This window comes from Diorhabda sublineata, chromosome 2 (assembly GCF_026230105.1).
Source record: "Diorhabda sublineata isolate icDioSubl1.1 chromosome 2, icDioSubl1.1, whole genome shotgun sequence".
In the NCBI taxonomy this organism is placed as follows: domain Eukaryota; kingdom Metazoa; phylum Arthropoda; class Insecta; order Coleoptera; family Chrysomelidae; genus Diorhabda; species Diorhabda sublineata.
Genome location: NC_079475.1, coordinates 4,299,909 through 4,327,698, shown reverse-complemented (window position 1 = coordinate 4,327,698; position 27,790 = coordinate 4,299,909). Strand labels below are relative to the sequence as shown.

At 32.7% G+C, this 27,790-nt stretch overlaps 1 protein-coding gene across 1 annotated transcript in view; it reads left to right on the top strand.

Annotated features, from left to right (window-relative positions):
- The window catches only part of LOC130453164 (uncharacterized), a 519,843-nt gene that overhangs the window by 303,077 nt on the left and 188,976 nt on the right, over positions 1–27,790 (top strand). Inside the window, exon 2 of the mRNA XM_056792772.1 lies at positions 1,237–1,285. The gene's annotated coding sequence lies outside the window, so the exon portion shown is untranslated. The remainder of the gene's footprint in view (positions 1–1,236; positions 1,286–27,790) is intronic.

Here is a 27,790-nt window from a genome sequence, read left to right as displayed (position 1 = left end):
GCTCCATTTAACCAAGCAGAAGATACATATGAGCTGCCGGTAGAGAATATGATACCATTGCCTGGAGTAGGAGGATTTGCTAAGTCAGAAGGATTTGTCCTCAGAAACCAATTCAAAGACTACTTCCGCAACAGCTGAAGTAATTAATAGACACCGTATAACGCTTGTACATCGTGTATTAAAAAAACGTGTATACTAAAAAAGTTATTTTCAGAATGAATCATTTTTAGGATAAATTGTCTTTTAATGAATGAAACAACAAAATATACTCATTTTATCGAAGGAAAGAGTAGGACTTCTCTTCACCAACACGCAAAGTATAACTGAATAGACTGCTCTCGGAGCAGTCGTTCAGTTCGGTTGACGCATAACGGCAGCGCGTTTTTACGCGGTGTGGGGAAACGATTACATTTGATTTTCATTAGAGAAGTTCTCAGCGTTTGACGCCAACCGAATTACGTTGCGTCGCGCAAAAAGTGCGTTGCTAGGAAACCCGCCTTAAGTAAAGCCGTCACACAGATATTTACTCTCAACAAATAATAATAATTGGCCATTGCGGATCGGTGTCCGCGGGTAGGTGTATTTCGTCTAATTTAAAAGACGTTTTTGATGATGATCATACTGGCATGTAGGTACATATATGTATGAATCAAGCTCTAGGAGCGCAGCAGTATTTTGACAGGAGCAAACCGAAAAAATGATCGTCCTGCCGGGTCTGGCTATATTTCTGCCCCCTAGAATCTACGCCCTGTGCTTGGGACCAGTGGCATCGCCCTATTTACGGCACTGATTTTCACACTATGTTTTCGAATACATACCCTCCCTAGATCCCTCCCCCCAATTTAAAGTTATTACTTTCTTCATTTTCAGTATGAAAGATTTAATTAACGAAAATAATGTTATGACTTCCAAATTTTAACCGCTTTAGTATGCACTATATCATTCTCTAGAAATAAACTAACTTGGTCGACAAAATGGAAGAAATATACATAATATACATAGACATAATCACATTAGCTTACCCAAAAAAATCCCACTCACAGCACCTATTTTCAATTTATTGGTATAAATGCTATATTTCCAGTTATACATAATAAATATCTGAACCATACAGACATATTTTACTCAAGGCATTTACAACCATTGATAATATTTGATTATTTCTTGATACACCGAAATAATATATGGATTATTCTGAATTCGAATTATTAACTAATATTCTGTTATTTTTTTCAGAGAACTGGACTATAAATTCACGATTGATCAAACCGGATCAAGAAAACAGGTGAGCTGATGAATTTTGTAAATCAAATGTACAATTGTAATTGATATATTCAGAGACCTCACGTTCAACTTGAAATTTGTTTCGTTGTGGTGGAAGGAAACGGATTAATAAACCAGATGTCCACATCCTGTAGATCAATATCTAATTTGAGAATCTTAAAGACATCGTAACTCCACTGTAATGAATTGTACAGGGGAAAGTTCAATTTTTTGTCCTTCAGGCTCTTTCTTATTTTAGAACCGTACAATTTTTGATTGAATTGAGTATTTTGAATGATTAAAAATCCTTATGGAAAGTAAATAATGTAGGAGAATAATAAATTTGTTAGTAAAAATGTACTCATTTCAAGAGTACAGAAATCACGAGGCTTATATACATGTACATAGTACAACTTTTAAAATTATAATTAAAGAGGGAATGAAGCGTAGATAGTCCAGTCATTTTAGAGAGATTTAGACAAGAATTTTGGGAAATCGATATACTCAGCTGTAAAGTCGTTTACACTTGTTCATTCGAAATCCTAAAGCTACTCTCAAAATTCACATATAATTCGATGTGAGCAACTTCAAAAATCGGGGAGCAAAAGTCAAAAAAATCGATTTTTTGCAATTAATCCGTTTCATATAGGTTTTACGCTATTTATATTTATTATCAATACTATCGAGCATTAAATTTCCTACAACTTTTGTTTCAAAGATTTTTTCCTACGGTGAATCGTTTCTGAGATAGAGGGTAGAGCGCACCGGTTGAAATCAACTGGTAGTACCGATCAAAATAATCTCTTAAAAAGTTTATAAATTGTTGCTCAATGTATAATTATAAATAATTCTCATTTTTTATCAATAATTACATTATATTTAAATATTTTTTGCCTAATTATTTATTTCCAGTTTAGTATAAATACATTTAACAGCACATACCTGCCCATGTAGTTTCAAAATCGCAGAGAGAAAAAATTTAATCATATTATAATTCAAATCTTATTCATTGTACTTATTCTTAAATAGATAAAAAATAATGGGAAAGAAAAAAATGTAATTAATGTTTATTAAAAAATGTCATTCGATACATTTGTGATTGTTAAAATTAAAACAGCAAATAAAAAATAATTATTAAGACAATGAGTTCTAGTTTCAATTTTTTTCTTCTTCATCGTCGTCGTCTAAAATTCCAAGGTCGTTATCGTCTCCATTATCGTCTTGAATGATATTTGCTTACAATTCTTCCATTCAAATAATCCCAGAACTAGACAAATGTTCTTAAAAACTTTTTTTTATTGTTAAAGAGTGCAGCGCAGCGCAACATTTGCTTTGCCAATTTTTTTGAAGAAGAGATGTACTAAATCATTTTCTACTAGAAATATAATTAGCATAAACGAGAATACAATTAAAATGTAATTAAAGTATGTCCCTAGTGATTGTTCAATGACAGAAATAAGAAACAAGTATTTTTGAATACATAGATGAGTTCATTACTGAAATAAATATTTAAATATGATTTAATTGTTGATGAAAAATGAAAATTATTTATGAACTTCATAAGAGATTATTTTGGTCGGGACTACCAATTGATTTGAATCGAGATTCTAACCACGCGCGCTCTGCCCTCTATCTCAGAAACGATCGTATTAAAATTTTTGAACAAAAGTTGTAGAGAATTCGATGCTCTAGAATATTGATAATAAATACAAATAGCGTAAAACCAATAGGAAACGAGTTATTTGCAAAAAATCGTTTTTTTTTTTACTTTTGACCCCTGATTTTTAAAGTTGCTTAGATCGAATTATAAGTTAGTTTTAAGAGGAGTTTTAAATGTTAAATGAACAAGTTCAAATTTTATAGCTGGGAATTTTCATTTTCTTATGTGAACTTACCTTAAATGACTAGACTAAGAATTCAGAAAATATCCTGGGAAAAAATAATATTGAAAACAAAATTCATCTATAATGTGTTCAAGAACGTAATATTATCATATTCTCAATAATAATTAGTCTAATAGCAAAAAACTAGAAAAACCAAATCATTAAACCGAATGAAATCTGAGAAATTCTTGTTATTGTGATTAATTTTTCACTTAGCATTGAGATTTTCACTAAGCATTGGAAGGTACAATGAGGACAGGATTTTTATTGAGGATTTGGCTGTTTCTACCGTTATGATAAAAAAATGTATTGTTGATTAACCGACAAAAATTAAAGGAATCTTCTTCTAAAACCACCTTCTCCAAAATCGAAATAAGAAAGTAAGAAAATTTTGCTCTTGTACTAACAAATCGATTTGAGCTGGCTCAAAATCATTTTATAAATTCAACATTACGAGACTTGTTTGTTTAATAAACATTTGGAAAATAGTAGTATCACTAAATTAGCTGCAATGATTGTGACAAAGATTATGCTGAGCAAACTATGAGTTAATGTCAGGTTAAAAGAGAATCTAGCTCATTTGAAATACGGATGAGTGAATTTAATAGGGATAAATTGTTTATTTCTTACATGCGACTCTTTAGTTTATTAGTTATGAAGTTGATGTGCAATTCTATGCCGAAGTAATTTTTCTATCTAGTGGATTTTTTTCCTCCATTGGCTTGTTATGAGTGTTGGTGTATTCGTTCAAAACAGTCATATTTAAATGACAAATTTATATAGGAGTTAATTTATCATCTTAAAAATCAATTTTCTTTGTAATTATTGCAGATTTAAAAACTTTATATTACTAAAGGGAGGACTAGAATCACATTTCAACAAGGTGCTACACGATTGCCTTTCTCATTTAAAATTTTCGAGGGGGTCCTTATAATTCAGACTGGGTACTGGAGGGGACAATAAGAATAAAAATCTACCTGTTTCAGGTTTTCTTCACATAGTACATAATAACGGTGAAATTGAATTTAATCCATACATATGGACCGCATTGTATAAACTGAAGTGATTTTACTGAATTGTTTGTAGTGTTATAATTAGTACGTAAATGATGATGTAATCAAGTTTCAGCGGTAAATTTTATTGAACCTTTACGAGGAACATTACATTATCAATATTACAATGATATACATAAACGGTCAGTGGCATGTGCCGTTGATGCGAATCGTTTTAATAATTTTGTGCAATCTCTATCGAGTTTATCTGGCATTTTGGGTTTGATGCGGCTTCAGCTCCTTGTTCATTGTCCAAGTGATAGATGTACTTATTGAAAATTTTATTATTTATGAGAAAGGATAGAAATTCATACTTAGCAAAAAACGAAAAACAGGCTTTTCTCAATATGCTATGAAATGTTCCCGCAGAAAAGTGCTTCGCAGGTGGAAGATCCTTCATACTCCAAATTTTTCTTCTGTTGTAGTATGAAATTCACGGATAGGATATTTTGGTATTCATCAACGATATTTTAATTTTAAAGACGATGAACAATTTTGTTTTCGATACTTTTCGAATTATGTATTATCTGAACTTGGGAATATATCCCAACTAAAAGATGTGATTGGTATTCTATATACTATAAAGTGAAAATTTCAAGAAAATTACTAGCAGTGATACAGAGATATTTTCTGAGATAAACATAGGAATTATACTATAAATAGACGCCTTCTGCTTAGAACCCAGTTATTTTCCTTGGAATATGGCTAAGTAAAAATGGCAGAGTATGTCATCATATTTTTTATAAAAAAAACTGAAACAACTTGAATATAGATTAAATTTATCAATGATATGAATTTTTTAAGAAAAACTATGGTCCAAATCTCATCCTTCTTATAAGTCAACATTGAAATCAACAGCTTCTCGTGTTTTTACTACGTCTCAAATGAAAGGTACTATTCAAATTTCTCTTTGAAGTGAGAATATCTACAATTTTAAGTTCAACTAGCTCAGAATTTATTTGTCCGATTCAGTACGACCGACGGTATAGTAGATAAAGCAGAAGCTTCACAGCAACAAATAACAGTGTTCTTCATATTTTTAATATAACACAGAGCAGGTACCGGCATGACATTTTTGATTTAATACGAATAGTTTGGTCTCATGTAGTTTTTTATGGTAAACATTGCCTTCATATGGAATAATACAATTATTAGGTATTAGGTAGATTTATTTCATCATCACCATCATTATCAATCCCATGTGGATTATGGCTATTGCCTTTGGTGCTTGAAATCCTTTTTTTAAGGTGGTACTCCTCGTTTAGGGTCGATTTGGAAAATTGAAAAGAATTTGTTGATTTGTATGCTTCATTATCTTCAAACTAGTTATCAATATGACTACTATTTATTCTCACTTCGGAAAATCTCTTATGAACCTACCAGATCTTAACTTTACACAAGACAATAGAATGTCAAAATACCAAAGCGTACAAAAGTTGAAGCAATATTTTTGGGAAAGATGGGGTAAGTAATATTTAGTCGAACTAGCACAAAGTGAAACGGTAAAAAAATCTAGGGAGTCTCCAAGAAGACTCTGCATGATATTATTTAAAGAGAATAACTTATCATCTTTTTATTGGCAATTTGGACGGATAATATCATAACATATCGGGATAATAATTGGGTAGCTCCAATCTAAATTGCTTCAGGCGTTATTAAACTACCAATTCCTTCTATAGGAATTTGTATCTGTTTGTTATAAAGTTTCTTATTTATTCTTGGAGTGTATCACTTTAAAACGAAGGGTTATATTGTCAATTTTAATTCAATAACTATCTCGCTCGCTTTGACCCTGTCATGAAGTGCAGTTTCTAAGCAACCTACGAATGTTAGCTGGGGAAAGACTTTGACCATAAGTTGATAAAAACGTATATTATGTATCTATATAATTATGATCATTCAATAAATATCATTTATTTATTTATGTAAATTGAATAAACCAAAATACAGTCCACTTTCTGAAATCTATTCAACAATGTAGTCCAGGCTACCAAGGTTTTCACCTCCTATTTCCATGAAACTCCATCGATTTTAATGAAATTTTTACAGCATGTGAGGAATAACTCAGAAAGCAAAATCTACCCTATGCCGATGTGTGCTACTCCCCTGAGAGTAAGTTCCACCCAACTAGGTTGTGAAAATTTATATGGAGAATAAATTGAATGAGTACCAAATTTTGAGCAAAAATTGTTCTTAGCATTTTAAATCAATAGTGTTTGAGTTATACGCGATTGAAAATTTGAATTTTTCTTGAAAAAAATCACGTTTTTAATCGATTTTTTATAACTCAAAAATTTTTAATTTTATCAGAAAAAGTAAGAAAGGCTAAAATAAATCTTATAAAAAACAAAGAATTGGTGCTTTCCAATGGGTTGTAGGCCCAATACAAACCGAGTTATGATTTATTGAAGGTTGAGTGCATTATTTAAAAGGAATTTTTTTTTAAATTCAAACAACTGAAAAGCGATAAATTTTTCGAAAAAATTTGGTGAAATATTTTTCAAATTACTTTTTAAAAGCTTTGAAATGAGGGTTATTGGATCTCTCTAGCATGAGAACTAAGAGATTTATGGTCGAAATAAAATACATTTATATTTTTTTTTGTAGAAAAAAACTCAATTTCACCCTTAGCAATAGTATCCAAATTGCAATAAAAAGATAATTCACTGTCCATTTACATTATTTACAGACTAACAATGATTTCAGTGAGTGTGAACGATTTAGAATGCATAATTTCGGAACAAATTATGTTTAAATTAGTAAAATTATTTTCAAAATTTTTAAAACTTTTTCCCAAAATTTCGGAACAACTATAGGATATATGTAAAAACTAGTGCAGAATGAAAAGTTAGTTTTTATCTTAACAAACATTTTGTTTTTTTAAATTTTTTTCAACCTACAAATAACTGAGATATGACCTTACAAAGCTTGCGCTAACGTATGATTGCTCCCATTTTCGAACCCTTTAAACTTTATAAATAGAGAACGTTGTGGAGACACGGAGCCAGTAGTAAAAATAGAGCACGTGTTATATTTTCAAAAATCATTTTCAGTCATTGTATTCAAAATTTTTCAAATGAAATGTTTATTATGCAGGGTATATATTTTTAATGTATTTTTCAAGCATTTAAGGGCAAATATAACTCAGAATTTTTGGAACATAATATATCGTCACTGGATCAAATAGAAATAGAAATTTTTGTATACTAATATAGTTAAGTTTAAGACTCGTTGTTTTGTAAACATTTGATATTATTGATTCAATTGATATTTCGCTATTATTATTCAAATTAACTACTTTTTTATTTATTGAAATTAGTAAGGCAACTAAAAAAACAATGCAGTAAATCTATCATCCCTTGTGCCAACAGTGGATGCTCTAAATGAGCATAATAAAAGGGTTTACCACCCAGATCAAATTTGGCAATGAAAATAGTGACGACGACGAAATAGATTCTTCTTTATCGTAGAAAAGGAAATAATTATATAAAATTAATATTTTAGTTTTCTTCTCTAATTTAACAAATTTACAGTCTAATTAAAACTTTTTTCCCGTTATAGGTAATTTTTAAGGGGTGTATAAATATAACATTTTATGAATGTCATAAGTAATTTTTCCATTTTTTCTGTTATAAATGATGATTTATAGGGGTTGAAAATTATCTATCCAAAATAATCAAATCAATACAGTTAAAAAAGGTCAATTCAAAATAAATAAGTCCTCAAGAAAATATACACGTCTATAAATATTATTTTTCCATTTTTTTTTTCGAAATTAGGTGTGTTTTATATGGGTTGAACATTGGGAATGTAAAATTCTCGTGGAAATCGTAGGTGACACCTCTTTTTTACCTTGGTAGCCTGGACGAATCCATAGTTATTGTACTGAGACACTCTCTGGGCAGCTTATTACAGTTTCGTGGATACGATCGGAAGCTTGGAAAAACGTAGTGTTTGTGAATTCATCATGGTAATCTAACACACAATTATAATTATTGATTGAGATTAAATAATTCATTTGAAACAAATTTATTTGTCTATGTAACTATAATTTACAATTGTGAATTATTTAGCGAACGCTCACTAAATTATACGTATCTATGAAAACAATTATTTAACAGACAAATTATATCAGCCAGTAACACCATCTACATCATCACAAACAATTTATATCAATTGGAAAAGCAATACCAATAATTCGTTTGTACAATAATGACACATTTATCCAATGTACTGTTGTATTTTCTTGGCAACTACTATAAAGATAACGTTCTCAGTCACGACAAATCGTTTTTTTTTTCAGAGGAACGAAATATATTAACTCAAAGTAAAAATAATTTAATAACCTCTGAATGTTTAATAAAAACTGAAAAAACTCATAGCCTCATAGAGTCTTATAAGTGTTGAAAATGTTCATAGAACGGTTATGAAGGAGTAGGTATATATTAATACAACGTTTCTACTCTATAGTCTAAAGGCGGGTTCCCAGAGAGCAAAAATACGAATTCATGCCACTCTTCCGTACTCACTGTCGTGGCTCACGACCGGAGTGGGAATGGGCAGCGAACCAGCTGAGTGTCGTGAACCATTCACACACAATCACACTCACAATTTACTTTTCCTTGGAAAGCCGACCACGATGAATGAGCTCGTAGTTAATAGTTATGCAGTTTTGTATTCAACCTTCAGTGCTATTTCAAGTGAAAGATTCAGACAGTTACGTGGACGAATAAGAAAACGGAAGAAAATGCGTTATTGAGTGAGGAAGTGGATAATGAAAAGAAATTCGCAGGTTCAACATTTTGTTCACCATGAGTTAAGGATTAATCACCATGAAGATTTTACAAACCTATTATGAATGTATGAAGAACAGTTTGATTATCTCCTGGAACGTGTATCAAAATATATTTTAAAATCAGACACCAACATAAGACAAACTCTGAGCCCTAAAATAAAGCTACAAGTTACGCTACGCTACTTAGCTACTGGAGACTCTTTCAAAAGTTTGGAATATTTGTTTCGTATACCAATAAATACAATAAGCAAATTCATACCAGAATCATGCAAGGCTATAATCAAAGAACTAGGAAAATTCCTCATAGTAGGTTCAATTTATTATAATAGTTAATTAGAACAGTTATATTAACCCAAAGTTAATACGTAGTTAGCAACTCAAAAACAACCATGTTACTGTTAATATTTACAAAAATGGGTATGTGAAATCATCAGAATAATCACTTTTGCCACCAAGGGAGGTATTATTTGGATGCATGAGGGCGACTCCAAAGCGTCTTGAGAAATTTTCTTCCTCTGCGATGGTGTTTTTTCAGGGGAGGTTTTGCATTTATAATATGGTGTCGATGGTGCCTCCTTATCTGTAAAATTTGAGCTGCATTATTTACAACATCTGAAGTGGCAGTGCTGTTGGAAGTGCTGGCTGTCATTGGCGTATGTTCGCTGTTGATGTTGATAGAGTCTTCATGGTGTTCATCATCAACTGAGACTGGACTAGCTGGATTTTTTGGCATCATCTGAAATAAAAAATTAGTAGATTTATTTTTTCAGGTATCATGTACTGAAGATAAGTGAAAGAACATTGAATACAACTTGAGAAAGCACTGGAATTTCTCTGGTTGTGCAGGAAATCTCTATGGAAAACATGTGATCATCCGTGCCTCCACACAGCGGAAAGGATTTTTAAAACTACAAGCACAGATTTAGTATTGTACTAATGGCGGTAGCTAACACCAATTACAATTTCCTGTATGTTGACGTTGCTGCAAAAGGAAAAGGTAATGATGGTGGAATATTTCAAAATTGCTCATTACACACAACTTTGGAGACGAATTGTTCAAATATGCCCAATGACTATGTTATTATAGGAGATGATGGATGCATTTCCGTTGAAAACGAATGTGATGAAATCCTATAGTCGGCGTAATTTGACCCAAGGGAAGAGAATCTACAATTATCGACTTTCAAGTGCTCGAAGAGTGATAGAAAACATTTTTGGCATTTTTGTTAGTAAATTTAGAGTTTTTGAAAAATCAATATCTTTGAAAATTGAGACGGTAGATGATGTAGTTCTCGCTCGATATTCATAACACAATTAGTTACGGAAAACTAATCCCTCGTACATTTCCAGTAGTTTGGTAGACTACGAAGATGAAAACCATTGCATCATCCATGGATCATGCAGTAAAATCCCAACTGCCAGCTTGCAAGAGCTTCTGCGAAACAACAGCAGACATCCACAAGAACCACAACAGATTCGAAACAAGTATTGTGATTACTTTAACAACGAGGGAGCCGTGCCCTGGCAATATAGACTAGTCAATGCTATGAATAATACAACAACTGAATAACCACATATGTTCCACTAACCACTGATTCTGTTAATATACCACCCATAATTATCTAATATAATTTACTATAAGGACACCTTCTTTTAAAATTTATAATCCCTACAACTTTGGCTGCAGGATTAAAGTTAGTGAGGATCAATAAACAATAATTATTGCCATAATACGTGCTTAATGATGTACATACAAATTTTGATAATGTGAAATTGAGTAATTATTGAATTTTATTTACCATATTCGATTTTGTTGAACATTGTTGACCAAATGGTCGAATGAAAGCATTCATATTCTCGAACCAGATGACCTTTGGTACGTAAACATCGTCCGTTCGACTTCCTGAACTTTCACTATCGGCTATCTTCTTCAATTCCTGATAGTATGAGCTTTTTAAATTCTTAAATTTAGCTATAACCTCTTTAGGTCCAAATCCATTGATCCCCATCGATTCGCTAATTATTTTCGCTTCAGCCAATCTTAAATCTTTATCTTTGTATGCTTTACAGTTAGAATCGTACAGCAATCTCATTAGCAAACAATTCTATAAACTGAACTGTTTCAATATCTTGCAACTTCACTACTCGAGTACCTGATGGCTCAGCATCTTAAAAACTCACTATTATTAATATATTTATAAGCTTCTAGTCTAATCCTTCTTCTTCTTCTTTTTCCTGCTGTGTATAGGCATCATTGCCTGTTTTTCTTCACATCATTGCCTCTACTCAGTCCTGGAAGGTTGTCACTCCATATTTTCCTAGGTCTTCCAAGGCTTTTTTGTCCTGCTGGTGATTTATCCCTTGATAGGTCTGATTGCGGTCTTGTATATACGGGCTTTTGCTTCAGTTCGAATGTATTTATTTCGCCAGATTGTGTCATTTAGGTATGCTGCTGCTCTTGGAGCTCTTGTAGCTTGGTTTCTAATCTAGTCGCATCCATTTCTAGAATTTTTTTCAACAAAAGTTTCACGTGAAGCGAAAGAATAACTGATTTCTAAAGGTGAAAACTATGTTGTATTAAGCGGCTTGTTTGAATTATCATAACCGATTTTTCGATTTTTTTAAAAGTTCTTTGCTGTACTTTACACCATTGGAAAAACAGAAGGGGTCTTTATACCATATTTCTTAAAACTTTCAGCATACAAACTTGTATGAAATATAATATAACTATGTATATGTTACCGGCAATGTGTATAATCCGGTATTGTATACAATACCTAGGCAATGTATAGAATACCTAAAACGGGCAGGTAAAGTATGAAATAGAATTTATTTCACACTTTACCTAGGTATTCTATACAATGCCAAACTTGCAGCAGGTAATGTAACACTCGAACGCAATTGTGGTTATTACAAACAAATAAGTACGGTAAGCTTCATAGAACCCTGACACCCTTCCTAGAGGCGCCATTTCAAGCATTAATGAAAGTGAATCGTTTTAGCATGACCGTTCACTCGCGAGTGTACGACGCACGCGGGTATCCTTTGCAAATAAAATTAAATCCTTTGACAAGAGACGGCACGGCGCCAAGGCGGCACGATCAAAGTAAGTTCGTTTAGATAATGTCGGTACACCCGAACGCAATTGTGTTTAATAAAACAAAATACGAATAAAAATTATCGGGACACACAAGCAAAGATAATTTTAATCAAAAATATGCGAAAGTAGGTAAATTCAAAGTAAAATTACACCACAATTCTTCATCACTCGAACTGTCAGAGTTACTACCACCCGTATTTTTAATAAGAGAGCCATTATTACGCTCTGAATCCAAAACAAAATATTTAGGTACTTATTTTCTTCTGTAATCGCGTGAACTACGTATAATTATGTTCCACATAAATGTGGAATTAACTTTTTTTAGTAATACTTTCTTTTAGTTTGACTTACGGCTGGAGCGTCTGTAGGTTGCTCCTCCGCTTGAGAAAAAGGATACCGCGAGCGGGCGGCCTTTCAGGTCAAAGGAGCCGCCGCCGCTTGAGAAAATGGATACCGCGACACTATTTAAGCAAACAGCCGCATTTCTCCATTTCATTTCGCGACGTGCGATGATACTGGTAACACGTGTATTGAGCTATTTGCGTCGTAGTTATTATTTTTGCTAATTTTCGTCAGGTAGGAAAGTAATTTAATTTATTAAAAAATGGCGGCCGAACAACGAATAGCTGAGATGAAAGAAAGATTTTATTCCAATTACAAATAAAAAGAGAAGCAGCAAATACAAAAAATCGCACGTTTATTGAAAAAAATCGTTATGAACAATTGATAGAAGAAACAAAAAATGCAAAAACGGCTGAAAAAAAAGGCTTCTCGGGATTACTGGTTATTGGAGCATTATGATGTTATAACTGTTGGTCAGAAAGATAAGTTGATTTTTCCTGTGGATGCTACTGCAAATAACAATATTATATACTACGTTGCTGATACTGAATTATTTCAAATACTTCACGACGCACATCAAAGTATCGGCCATGGAGGACGAGACAGAATGCTGAAGGAGCTTTCTTCAAGATATAAGAATATAACTCGCCACGATGTTGAACTATTTTTGCAACTTTGCGTACCCTGCCAGCAAAAACAAAAAGGAATAAAAAAAGGGATTGTCGTGAAGCACATACTTTCAACAGAATTTAATTCTCAGACCAGGACCAGGACCAGGTACAATTTACTGGATATTTTTACACTGATTGGTGCACCAGCCATCTTACAATCGGACAACGGTCGAGAATTCGCAAACCGAGTGGTCAGTAATCTTAAAATATACTGGCCGAACTTAAAAATTGTGCATGGCAAGCCTAGACATTCCCAAAGTCAAGGGAGTGTCGAACGAGCTAACCAGGACATTGAAAACATGCTTACAACTTGGATGCAAGATAACGATAGCGAACTTTGGAGTGATGGTCTGCGATTTGTACAACTCATGAAGAATAGGGCGTTTCACTCAGGAATCAAAAGATCACCTTATGAAGCTCTTTTTGGGCCGAAAATAAAAGTTGGCATATCTTTGCCTTTTGAGGATACTCACAACCTGGAGAGCGAAGAAAATTTAGAAAAAGTGATGAAGTCATCTTCAGAATCTGTAATAGATGCGGCTGAGACATCAGAAACTGAAACAGCTGACACTCAACCTCTACAGGCACCAGATCAAGAAAACGCTGCACTCGATAGTTTTAACATCGGTAAGGAAGCTTCAAATGTCCAAAGTGCGCATGATGAACACATGGCTATCCCAAATACTAAGAATGTTGTTGAGCCTACGAATGTCGAAAATCTTCCTTGTGAGGTAAATGATCAAGCGTTACATGATCCGAATTTGGTATCAGTACGAGAGGAGTCATTGAGTTGTGCACTTATATGCTGTGTTTTTCCGAGGAGACAACAGGTGGTCATTCGTGCAGAATGTGCAATAGGCCTATTCATACTATTTGTGCTGCTCCGGAAGAAAATATTGCAGAAGGTTTTGGATCCAAAGTTGCTTGTCCTTTATGCGCAAAAAACGCCTTTTCGATAGAAAACCGCATCAGAGCCAAAGAGAATTTGATAGTACAAGCTCAGAAAATGCTTAAAACTTCTGATAAAAAATTCCCTCCCGTATCGTTGGGTACCACTATACGCATTCCTGTTCCAGAAGTCGATAGAGGTCGTGGTGATGCTCGCAATATACTGGCTGTAGTATTACACAAAACTGATGACGATCTATATCAACTAGGCACAAAACAAGGCGTTGTCAAGACATTGTATTCAAGACAACAGTTTACTGTTTGCCATTAGAAATTACTGCAAGAAGAAGACGTTCCCAATCTGGAAACGACACTCCGTACAGTTGCGACTTTTCAATCTACGGGGACAGGACAGGGCTTTGTGAAATGTAGCTGCAAAAAAAAACTGTGACTCTAAAAAGTGTTCCTGTGTCAAAAGTAAGGCTCTATGCTCTTCAAAGTGCCATAATAGTTTGTCGTGTAAGAATGAATAAAACCTACTTTTACTTAAAATTGTGAATGCCTATTAGACCTACTTTTTGTTATAAAGAGAATTGTTTTGTTTGTGAAGTTCAATTACAAAATTACTTATATTATGTTAAAAGATACTTGTAATGTTATGTTACAAACAAGAAGAATTTTAAGTTTCCTGTTATTTTTTTGTGATTTTAAAGTTAAGTCTGTTAAGATATATTGATATTAACCGGCATACCTAACATTAGTTTAGTCTTAAGATTTATTTATTTTACACATTACCGGTGAACCAGCAGGTATTCTATACAATCCCTAGGAATTGTATACAATACCTAGGTAAAGTATGAAATGGACAATGATATTTATGATATTTCATACATTGCCTGGACGCCCCAGGGATTGTATACATTACCTAGGGATTGTATACAATACCTGAATTATACACATTGCCGGTAACATATATAATAATAAATTATTGGATGCATTTGAGAGCATTGAAATTGCTAGATGTAAGAGTAGCTTAAATAGGGACTAAGGGCCAATTACTTACAGCCGACTCTTTAGTTTAGTAGTCAAAGAATAAACATGAATATTCCCTCCAAGGAGTTTTCTCCCGCTGGTATCAATTTTCGCAAGAGGTGTCTTATTGGTGGGAAAATTTAGTATTAAACAGGTAAGTCAAGTTATTAGATGTTAGTTCTCCTTCAATCTCTGAAGGCGATAACTTGGTTATCGAAACGCGCGTCAGACAGTGTAATTGTTAGTGTTGGTGTAGTGGTGATGTAAACAGTATATTCAGTATGAATATCGCCAACGGTTCCGGAAATTTCAACTTAGTACAGTAAACATTAGCACTGAAAGACGATTCGTTTTAGGTGTGCCTGACGGATGCACAGAGCGTTTGGTTTTGTGTGTGAGGCACGTGACAAGTAAATGTTGGGGCAATTGTTTGAGGTGCTATTGAAAGATTACCCACTACTCATCCTACTATGGAGTTTCTGTAATAAGTTCAAGTTAATGTTTGTTTTGGTCACCAATAGCATTACCCTCGTCAGACTATGGCGCAGATAATACTGGGTGCACTCCAACTCGTGACCGTTTTAAATCCGTTGAGATAATGATGCACGAACTCGGGACGGGGATTTTTAAGGTAAACGAAAAGGTAGTCCAAGTACATAACACTACTCATGACGGATTCTTAAATTTTATTACTTTGAATTTGATACTCAATCCACTCTGTATAGATGGAAAATTTGAAAGTGAAAACCTAAAATTTTTAAATCCTTCAAATTGCATAGGTAGGTATTGAACAATATGTAATAGAGAAATGAATTTCCAAAATTTGCAGCAGCCGTAATTTGTAAGATTCCATTCAATAAAATAATGCATACTTGCAGTTGGTTACGTTAGATTTAATTAGGTTAATCAAATAAAATAACAGAATATGAATTTTTGGAAGAGGTCCCTTTTAGATACAGAATGTAATATTTTTTCATTGTTTTCTGATGTGTTGGCTATGTGGTTAGAATGTAAAATATTTTGAAATACACTGTGGATGTATATTTTTGTTTTGTTTCTCATTTCACAATTTGAATCGCGAACTACATCATCTTCCGTCACGAGTTGTCTAATCTTCATGACAACCACGAGTTGGCACATTGTAACAAAAGTTACAATTTTATGGCTGGTATTAAAGTCGCACGCCCATAATAGGGAGGTGGAAGAAATTGGAACAAAATTTTACAAGCACACATCGACTACTCCGTTTATTTGATGCCTTCACATACGTTGTCGCCAAACACGTTACCTATTAATAGTTTTTTTTCAATGCATTATGATGAATTTCCTGAAATGTGAATCTATTTTTTTATGTAAAACAAAATATCATAGATCATTGCTTCTGGATGTGATACTTCTCATGTCACTGAGTAATAATTTTTAGAAGTATATATCGAATCACAAAGATATCGAAGTAAGCTGACTTTGGATCTGTTTTACAAAACCGTTCTATTGGGAAGTTTGATATAGTTGGTCCGAAAATTTTATGTTGATAGATACTAATACAAATAAAGGAATTATGGAATTATCTTGTAAAGCACTCTATGCTTTTCTTCATCTTATTAATAAATCTACCTAAATTTTTAGCTTGATTTGCTGTTGAAGCGTGTTTTTTGAGGTATATAAACTATTATTTATTCTGTAATTTTCAATTTGGTTTGCTGTCAAAGTGTGTTCAAAAGTTTCTCATCCATTTTGGGTGAATTCCTCTGATGAGATAAATGGTTGTTGAGCTCTTTTCCTGAAAATACCAAAATACAACTTAAAATCATATGAAAAAAGTGCTTAATTCTGGTGAACACAATTCTAACAAGAATTTATGAAATCATAGTCGTCGCTTCGGTACTTGATAAGTCATTTTCTGTTCAACATTCGGCTTCAACAATTCCATTGCCTACACACACACCAAACAATAAAAGCGTATTAAATAGTTACATACAATTCAGCGAATATATTATTTTCAAGCACTTATAAAACGGTAATGAATCCTCCCCTATATTATTTTATTACATTTTCCAATCTATATTTTGATTTATTCATACAGCGGCGATTATAATATATTTAACAATTTCTGAGTACTTTTGATACAGATGATACATTTTCATTAACAATAACTGGAGTTATCATGTTGTTTAATGATTTGGTATTTCTAATTTTTTGCTATATGACTAATTATTATTAACCATTTGATAATATTACGTTCTTGTACAAATCATATATGAATTTTGTTTTCAGTATTATTTTTTCCCAGGGTGTTTTCTGAATTCCACGCATCATTTTCTCTTAAATCATAATTTTAAACGTTAAACTATCTACATGTATGGAAATATTTATTATTAATACTTCTGAATGTTCCCGATTTTATGTCTCTTCTGTTTGAAAATTAGTTTTTCTCAAAAAATTTTGATAGATTGATGAAAAATTAACGTTTCATTAAAATTATTGAAAAAAACTAATTTTAAAACGGAAGAGACCTAAATTCGAGAACATTTAGAAGCATTAATATATCAAAAAAAATTGAAGGTATATTTATTATTACATAAGTATACTTGTGTGAACCTCTTATAAAAATCAGGAGGAAAATCTAATCAGGAATACCTGTGTAAACGGTGTCGGCGCAAGACCTGAACTTAATATGGGCAAGGTATATTTCGCGAGGCCGTCTTATGGTGCAAAAAAGAGAGAATATAAATAACAAATCGCTTGAAATTAAACAAATTTCTATTCATTAAGAGAAAAACCTAATTTTTACTCGTACTTCTTTAGAACAACAAAACAAAGAATTGAAGAAGCAGAAATTTTCTACTTTTGATTTTACTGAACTACTCAATGATTCGCTATATCTGCTTCAATAGATCAAACTACCAAAGCTGAAAATCTTTCTTGACCCATAATATTTCTTAAATAATTTTTAATTATTTTTTATTTTGAAAAGGTCCTTTCAGCGGAAGCAGTACTAACAGGTATTGTTAACAGTTTTAATGACAGTGTTAATATTTGGGTGAATTTCTTTCAAATCATTCTCTATGATATATCGGAGCAAATGTTTCACGTCTTTAATGGAGTTGGGTAAATTTGGGATCCTCACACAGCTCATAAGGTTAGGAGTCACTGCTCTCACCTACTTCCAGGACTGTGTGTTAATTCTGACAGTTTTTAAGTATCTCCTTTTTTGAAATTTTTTTCAACTTGCTTAAGTCATTAAGAAAACCGAAATTTTCAAAATATTGATTCAAAGACATAAATCTCGATTCCATGTTACTTATCACAGAATCAATCATGATGTTAAAAAACTCTGTTTCATACCGGCTTTTAACAGTCTCTATAGGTAGATTGCTGATTGCTGCCTTCATAATCAAACATCCTTTTCTTTTTGGCTACTTTTTTATTTTTAAAATCTTTTGGCAAATCATAACTTCTTTTCTCAACAAACTGACGAGAGTCAGACAAGCATTTTTCGAATCCAGTTTGTGGATATTCTATGATCCAGCCACAAAATGTAAGCAAATGTTCAAGAGTAATGCTTAAATGGACTAGTATAGATTGCCATAATTTGCTTATAATATTAACACCCGTTAATATGATAAATTCTAAACTAAACATTTCGTTTAAAACGAAATCGCAATCACTGAATGTGTCCGATTGTTCCGTTTGGCACTTTAAGTTTTCTATGCAATAAACAACATCATCAAATTGCAATAATACAGCGTTCACCGCCTGGATTTTGCTTTCCCATCTTGGGTCTGATAAAGGCCTCATAGTAAGCTTCAATTCATCTTTGATTATTTTCTAGCGTTTGCTGGAACGTGAATTTTTTTACGGTCAATCGAAAGCTTATTTTCGATATTCATTACCTGTAAAATATGAACGCATTATATAAAGTAATTAAGGAGATATTGTGATCCAAAGATTTTCTAATGACGTCACACAATATAGTAGTCTGATGACTCGTCGGAGACATGAGGTAGTACTCGTGCGGTAGTGGGGCTCAAGAATGAGAAAAACCTTGTGGCGAGTACTTTTGAATTTTCTATACTTTCTTAAATTTATTTTCGGCTGTTAGGTGCGAGGCCCTTAGCACGCCGAGACCGTGGGCGGTCTCCCATACCGCCCACGCCTTACGATGCCTCTGTATTTATACAGGTATTTTGACCGATCAAGAGTTGATATTACTGGTATTTATAGGAAAAGGTACATTTATTTCCGTTTGTGTCGGTGAATGATGTAGTTGACAACAAAAAAAGTTAGTTCGTATTTACTCACAATCTTTAAATTTGCGATTCTCCAAAGTTTATGTAAATGCGACCGAAATCATGTAGATCACTTCTTGTGAAACTATCTATTTTCAGTATACAGAACGCGATTGGGGATTCTTGGATCAAATACTTTAAGATTCTGATACCGAATATAAAACGAAAGTTTCCAAACACGTAAAAAAAAACTTAAACATTAAAATTAATGTATTCAACACAAACATCATGGTAAACATTTTCGAACAAGAAATCTTTAGAGTATTTTACTGGAGAATTATGTACTTGGAAGTATGACTTTATGTAAATTTATACAGGGTGTCTCACGACGAGTAAAAACTATTTGTATATGGCAAAATACTTATAGTAAAATCATGAAAATTTCTACGTTTGGGTTTTCGGATACGGTATTTTTAAGTAAAATATTTTCAAAGATTGTCGACTTCCGGTTCTACCGACTATAACTTTGTTATTTTGATTGGAACACCCTGTTTATTAACACATTTTTAAAATTTATGTAAAATTTCAGTATACTTTTGTCTGAAAATTTATTTCGAAAAATGCATACTTCTTAAGTTATCAATTTTATTGTAAAAAATTTGACCATTGCAGGCTCTTATAAATTAGTTCTTTGCGAGGACATCCTTGAAGATATGAAAATAATTTTTATTCGATTGCTTTTAACAAGGTCAATTTTTTATTTTATATGGGGTGTGTATAAAAATTATTCAAAGTTTAACTTCATAAATATCAAACTTCTTTATTTTTTCAAGTAGAACCACCCGGTTTTTTCTATATTAATGCATTCAAGGGTGAAAAATAGGGCAAATTCATTTATACTTTTCTATATGTAAATCTTATAGGTATCCAGATATTAAATGTGATCTGTAAATTTTTAGAGATGCAGGTGTGGTCTAAATTTTGTTTAATCGTTATTAAATTGAGAACGATTTTCGAAAGAATCAACAATTGACTAATGACAGTTAAAAACGTGTCATTTATTACAAATCCTACTAAAAGAATACGTAAAAAATTAAAACTTGTTAAAAAATACAATAGTAATTTAAAACCTTAAATATCTCGGAAACGACTAAAAATTGGAATAGGATTTGTAAATACAATTTGATTCGATTTTTTTCACAGACCTTGAGAAGATAAGAAACAATGCTTTTTTATTTCTTAGTGCTTGTATCAACGGGTCAAGATAAAATTTAGACCACACCTGCATCCCTACAAATTTACAGAAAATATTTAATACCTAGATAACCCTAAGGTTTAGGTATGGGAAAGTATACATGAATTTACCTTATTTTTTCTTTCTAAAAGCATTTAAATAGAAAAAACCGGGTGGTTCTATTTATAAAATAAAGAAATTTGATATTAATGAAGTTAAATTTTGAACACTTTGTATACACACCCTGTAAGAAATGAAAAATTTTTCGTTATGGATTTATATACGTCTGACTTGAAAGCAACTGAACAAAATTCATTCTCATATCTTCAAGGCTATCTTCGTAAATTTATAAGTGTCTGCAACGGTCAAATTTTTTACAAAAAAATTAATACCTCAAAAAGTATGCATTTTTCGAAAAAAGTTTTCAGAGAAAAGTATACTAAAATTTTACGTAGACTTCAAAAATGTATTAATATACAGGGTGTTCCTCCAAAAACTGCAAAGAAAATATTTTAGTTGAATATATCGTATCCGAAAACATAAACGTAAAAATTTTCATGATTGTACTATAAGTATTTTGCCATATACAGTTAGTTTTAACTTCCCCCTGCGGAAAGCAACTACCTCGTGGAAACCTCTTCCACGGAAAATTCCACATGCATTCTTCTACTAATAAACTACAGGGTGGCAATGGGGAATGAGCTCTTTGTCCATATTCATACTATACTTTCATGTAACAATCTCAATACTCTTAAATTGATCCAACAATTTATGTTTGTATATGTTTTCTAACAATTTTACCTAATTTATATGTATTTGACATCGTGCTTATCCTCAGGATTACCCAACAATTGTTTTAATATATTGCTGGATTCATTAATAAATTTCAAGCCCACTCTGTTCAACATTACTTTCACTACCTTTGCATAATTAGGATTGAAAGGTACCAGAGCAATTTTTTCTTTTTTTTTGGTGGTCTAAGAGATTCCTTAAGCCTATGACAATTGATCAATGTATCTACAATTCTCTTACAATAACCCAAATAAAAGTCCTTTCCATATTATATTTTCGGTTGTATCAATGTTTTTCCTGAATACGATGTCTGGTTATTAGAAAACGAGTCTGGTTACGAAACAGGATTTTATTATAAAAATTATTCTAAATTCGAATGCTTCCCTTCAATATACTCTCCTCCTCTTGTCACACACTTTTCCATAAGTTTTTTCCATTGATCGTAGCAGTTCTGGAAGTCTCCTTTGGTAAGCGTCTTTGCCGTTTGTTGCTTCACCATTTCTATCGGGTCCCTTTCAAAGCAGAAATTTTTCTCACCTTTCAAAGAAATCTCGGCAGACTTTTGGTCAAAAGCCCGATTTTTGAGCACAGAGCTTTGCCATGTGTAATTCCTCGTGTGAAATTTTTATAACCGTTTCTTTATCGGCGTTTACAGCCTCGACAATCTCCCGTATGCTCAGTCGACGATCTGCACGCACAATTTGGTTGATTTTGGTCACTTTTTTCGGAGATGTAACAGTCACACAGCGACCTAGGCGATGGCTCATCCTCATTGCTGTCTTGGCCCTCAGTAAAGGTCTTACACTATTCAAAAACATGCGCACGAGATAGAGAATTGCTTCCATAGCCATAGCCATTGATACGCTGCTCCTGTTTTACATCAAACGTGGTTTTCGGCATGACAAAAAACACGTTCGTTTCAAACCGCTACTGCACAAATACTATAATAGTGACGAAAACGTGTTTTGGGACGTGTACTACTCGTTTTTTGCCCCACCCGTCTAGGGCGCCCTCTACAGTCAGACACGTATATTAAATTCCAGCCTAGCACCATTCTTCATAACTAATATACCGAAACATTGTGATTGTCCATTATTTTCCATTTCATAAGTTAACTTCATGGGTGAATATTTTCAGTTATATTTTGTAATGAAATTTTCTACATTTACCATTTTCGTATGAAATATAGTAAAAATATACTTGTTCCATCGAGCAAAAACTCTACTTCACCTGATAACCTCAATAATTACGTTGTGAATGTAGCTAAAAATTTATGTAAATACCCACTACCCATGAATTTGGCTTTTAAGTAACAAATTATAAATGATGCTATATTCCCTCTCTTAAATATTGTCTACTCTAGACTAAACAACCATCACTCCACTGCAACAACTTTTTGTGATTTTTCCAAGGCTTTTGTTTGATTTGTATTGATCATAATACAGAAGCACTTCTCGCAGGTTTAAGTCACACCTTACCAATAGAAGTCAGCTTGTAAGGGCTGATATAACGATGTCATCTTGCAAGCCAATAGAATGTGGACTGTCCCAAGACTCAGTACTAGGCCCTATTCTGTTTCTTCTGTTTATGAACGACATCGTCTATCTAGACATCAATGGTAAAATATGTCTATTTGCAGACGATATTAGTTTCTTTTGTAGCAACCCTGATCTCACGGCACTGAATAGGACCATATCTAATCTAGTGACATAATCACTCTTAAATCATGGTGCAATTCTAATATTCTAAAATCTGTCTAAAACTAAAGTTTTATCAAATAAAAATACATTGCTGCATGTTTTATCAAATAACATCACCATTGACGTCATTGAATCTGTAAAATTCTTAGGGTTTGTGGACAATTCCTTGAAATAAAAGCTACATATTTCCGACTTATCTTAAAAATTGATTTGCACTTAGATCCAGAGTACTGAACTTATCTACCTTCTTAACAGATTATTATGCCCTTATTCAGTCGCATCCCCGATATGCCCTTCCATTCTGGGGTACGTGCAACAAACTACAAAAAAGAGCTATTAGATATTTACTCGGACTAAACAGCAGTGCTTACTGCAGGGACTTTATTAAAAGACTAAAAATTCTGACTCTTCCTTTCTTATTCATTTGCCCAATTCGTAAGCACGCCTCTCCAATTTCAAAAAGGTCGTTGCACGATTATACACTTATGAACGTGGAGCACGACCTTCACCTACCTACTCCACGTTCATATTTAGTTGAGGGCTCAATAATTTACAATGTCAAAAAACTGCACAATCACTTGCAGATTGAACTCAAATCGATATCATCTTTTCACGCATTTCGCAATAATTTGATGGCTTTTTCACTGGAAACTCTATTTCTAGCCTTCTACTCTGTAAACGACCTCTATTCTAATAATAATTTAATTTGCGGGTATGCTGCATACTGGTTTAATTTTTGCTATTGACTTATACACTAATTATTACCTATCATATATAATTTCGTATCTTCATTTAGTTATATTTATGTTTGTTTTTCAATTATTACAAGCTTTTGTCTATAACTTGTAACAATTTTTTGACAACAAACCATTTCTCTTTATCTCTATTTTAATTAAGTGTACACATTGTTAAAACAATGATTCTCATTGCCCTCCTGGGTTTGTGATTTTAGAAAGGCAATAGAGCTTTGACATTGATAAGTTAAACCTAATTGTACCGGCGACAAGATTGATATTGTGCGAAACTAGATGATTGTAAATAGACTGACTGGCTAGTGTAGAATTGAAGGAAGTAAGTAGTAAAGAATAGAAGCTTCGGAACAAATAAATGAAAAAATTAGATGCTTATAAAAAATAGTATAAAAGAAAATAATCAGAATTAATTCCAACTTATATTCAAACGGTCTGGCAATGCCGCGTAATACATATGCCGGTAAAATTTGTAGAAAAAAAAAGCCACTGGCTGTTTTCCAAAAAATCAATTTCCCTTGCTAATACTGATAATTAACAACAACTAACTACTGAAGAATGAATATAAACTAATAATTTACAAAATATTGGTTACTCTGAGTAGGGGTCTCTCTCGACTGAGGTATAGATCACAACTACTACGGTTCGGGAATGGAATTTGGCGCGTATTTTGCTAGGATGATCTCCGGCTAGATTCAATCCTAAGACATAACATTGTGAAAAATGCCACAAATTCAATTTTACACATAATTTTTGAACTAATTTGAATAGATACAGATTTCAAGTTTTCCTTTCACATGTGAAATTTTGTTCAAGGAATTCTTTAAGATTTTGGAGTATAATCCTTTTTCAATCAAGCAATCTATTCTCTCGAAATGGTCTATTTTGCCCATTGTGCCAACTTCATTTCGTTCATCTCCTCCTAACTAAAAATTAACTTATCAACTTATCCAAATACTTAACAGGATTCAAATATTTTTCAATTATTGATAAATTTTTATACTTGATTGACATATTTTCCGAGATCTGAAATTTGCGATCGCCGGACACAGCAAATCCAAATCCCTTCTTATTTTTATGTCAAAAGTGTGAGGGGAAAGATTTTTAATAATGTTCATAGGCTTCAAATAAATTATTTCGGACGGTTGTATCAATTTATTACGTAAAACATAATTTAATATATTTATGAGAAACCCCACTACGTACAGGTACATTAATCCATAAGATAGCCAATCTCCAAATTCATTTTCAACCAATATCGAAAGATACAATGAGGATGAGAATTTTATTAAGGTTATGGCTGTACTTAAAAGAGTGGATTTCAAATAAGTTTATGAAGCCACCAATATATTGGAACAGTTGTTGGGTAATTCCAAGAATTAAATAGCGTGGGAGGAAGTATGTTGGTCAGACTAGAAGCTTTATTGATATCAGGTTTATAGAGCACATAGCCCATTTAAAATATGGACTTAGCGAAGAATAAGATATTGTCGAGCAAGTTGTCATTGATAAAGATCAAATGAGTATGAAAATGGTTGCAAAATACTTCTAACAATAATTTATCCCAAGGATTTGGAAGTATTGAGATTATCAAATGCCAGAACAGTTTAAACGGGGACAAATGCTCTACTGCTCACTCTACAGTTTATTACTTAGGGTGTGGAACTTCCCGACAAAGAGGTTTTTCAGCTGGAATTGTTATTCACAGGAGGAAATTGTTCATTGAGAAATTTGGTATAAATAGATTCAATATGTCAATGCTAGTTTAGCTACAGTCTCTGAAGCTGACAATTTGCTGACGATTTGAGCTATATTGATAGAATAGTGAAAGCAGCTTTTACTTTCCATAACTACAAGTATTTACTGACAACTACAAGTGAATCCCACGCCCCATCTTTTTTCTCACTATGGCATCATTACAGAAGTCATATACTGCTGGTACATGCTAAAATAATACTACAAAAATATATAAAATACTTGATATTGTTCGAAACAATAATAAAAGGAACGAAATGACGCTCTCAAGCATTATGTGTGAAATTCAAAGCTTGAAAGAAAAAGAGTAAGTGTTTGTATATTTTGAAGAACTTTATCTTCGAAGAACTCCAATAAAAGGAGTACCACGTAGATATATCATAAAAGTTTGTTTCTGCTAACCTCATATATGACTGGAAACATTTCCCATCTTTTTTATTTCCTTCTTCTGCAGTTCAGTTGTTCACCTTCAACAAGCGAGACTAGTTTTTTATTGTGTAGTTACGTGTATAACCATTTGTCTTCTTCTTCACGATAGATGAGTTACTTATAGGCTCAACACATTATGATTATGCAAATTCTAAAATGGTAGCAGTAGCTGTAGTTAAACAGGGGCTACTTCATTGGTAATTGTCACGTTACAACGATAGATATTATCATATAATAATAGCTGGGATGGTGGATGTTATTTGTTGTCATTTCAGATTTGAGCATACTCAAGTCTTGTATACATGTATATATGAATTTTGGCGTATCGTATACACTACACCCAAAGGATTTATTGTGTCCCTCTTTCTTGCTGCAATACTGGAGAATCCAATGTTTACAGCTGATCTATTAATCCCACTCCTTTTAAAAAGTCTAGAATGTAGGATGGCTTTGATTGACAGAGATCTTCGTCTTCTATTTCATACACACCCAGGTGTAGTGCTCTGGAGTTTCTTAGTGTTTCCCACTTTTAGAGAATGTTATTAGAGATTTCATTCTCTGTGCAACAAAATCTGTACGCCGCATTATCTGCTAGGTCTAGCGTGTGTTGTTGAGGTGACAGTGCCCCGATAGAACTCCTGTTCTTTTCGCTCCAGTATATCCCAGAATCCATTGAAAGGTAACTTCATTATTCTTGCCTAGCTCCTTTTATTTTTCTAAACGATACTTAACTATTATAAAGACATTATGAAGCAGTAATTTGACAACTCTTGAATTAAATTGATATTCCATCACAATTCAAGCGTTTCATCAAATACGCTTAATACTTTTTCAATCAGTTCTCAAAAATATTCGCCTGTATGTTGTGATAGTCATTTTTAACTTATTTTGATTCGAAGATCGAAAAGCTGTTATCGAAAAAAAAAACATTTTCAATCCTGGAGGTTGATGAAATGTTTACAATGCTTACAAAATGTTTTGGTCCATTGGTAAAATCTTCCTAAGTGGTCTCTGGGAGTTGTAATGTCTTAGTCTACTCATACTTTAGTTACAGTCTTGTCTCATCTAAATAATCAATATTCTGGTTGCTATTTCTTTTATTCCTAATTTCACGCAAATATTTGGATTGCCAAGCTACTATATCAAATGAAATAAGCACATGTGTCCGCTTCTGAACAATAGGCATTGTTTCACACAAAATGCAATTGTATTTTCTATCTCTATCGCTGTATAATTTCAACAGAATTAAGTCTTTTGTTGTAATTCTCTGCTGTGTATAATCCTTCTTATGGAAGTTTTGAGTTCTTTTTCAGAAAAATCGACCAAAGATTTTTTTTGTCCATTATCTTCGACTTTCTATCTTCAGCATTCTACTAATTCAGGATCTATTACGACTAAATGTGATTCACTCATTTAATGAATACATAAAACTCAATTAATAATATCATCAAATTTTCGAATAAATTGCATACATCCGCTTTAATTTTTTCTTGGATTACTGTCTTTATGAGTATCATTTGAATTGTTTTAAACTGTATTTAGAATCGTTTTCGAATAAATTGGTATTCAATTTGCGATCGCTGTAATGCGCATGCTTGAATATAAGCCTATTCAGAACGATTTAGTGACCACAAGTAGCTCCTTTTTCGTAGCTCTTGTATTGAATATAACTCTAGAAAACTTAAAAATTAGCAGTTTTGAAGGAGGTAAGTAAACATTTTATATGTTCAACTTCCACTCAACACACTTAACTTCAGGACTGAACTGAACTTAATATTATATGTATAAAGTAAAAATATTTTCTATTTAAATAGGATTCGGTATCTTATGCAGATTAATCTATCCTAACATGAGTGATATCAATTATTTCAATAAC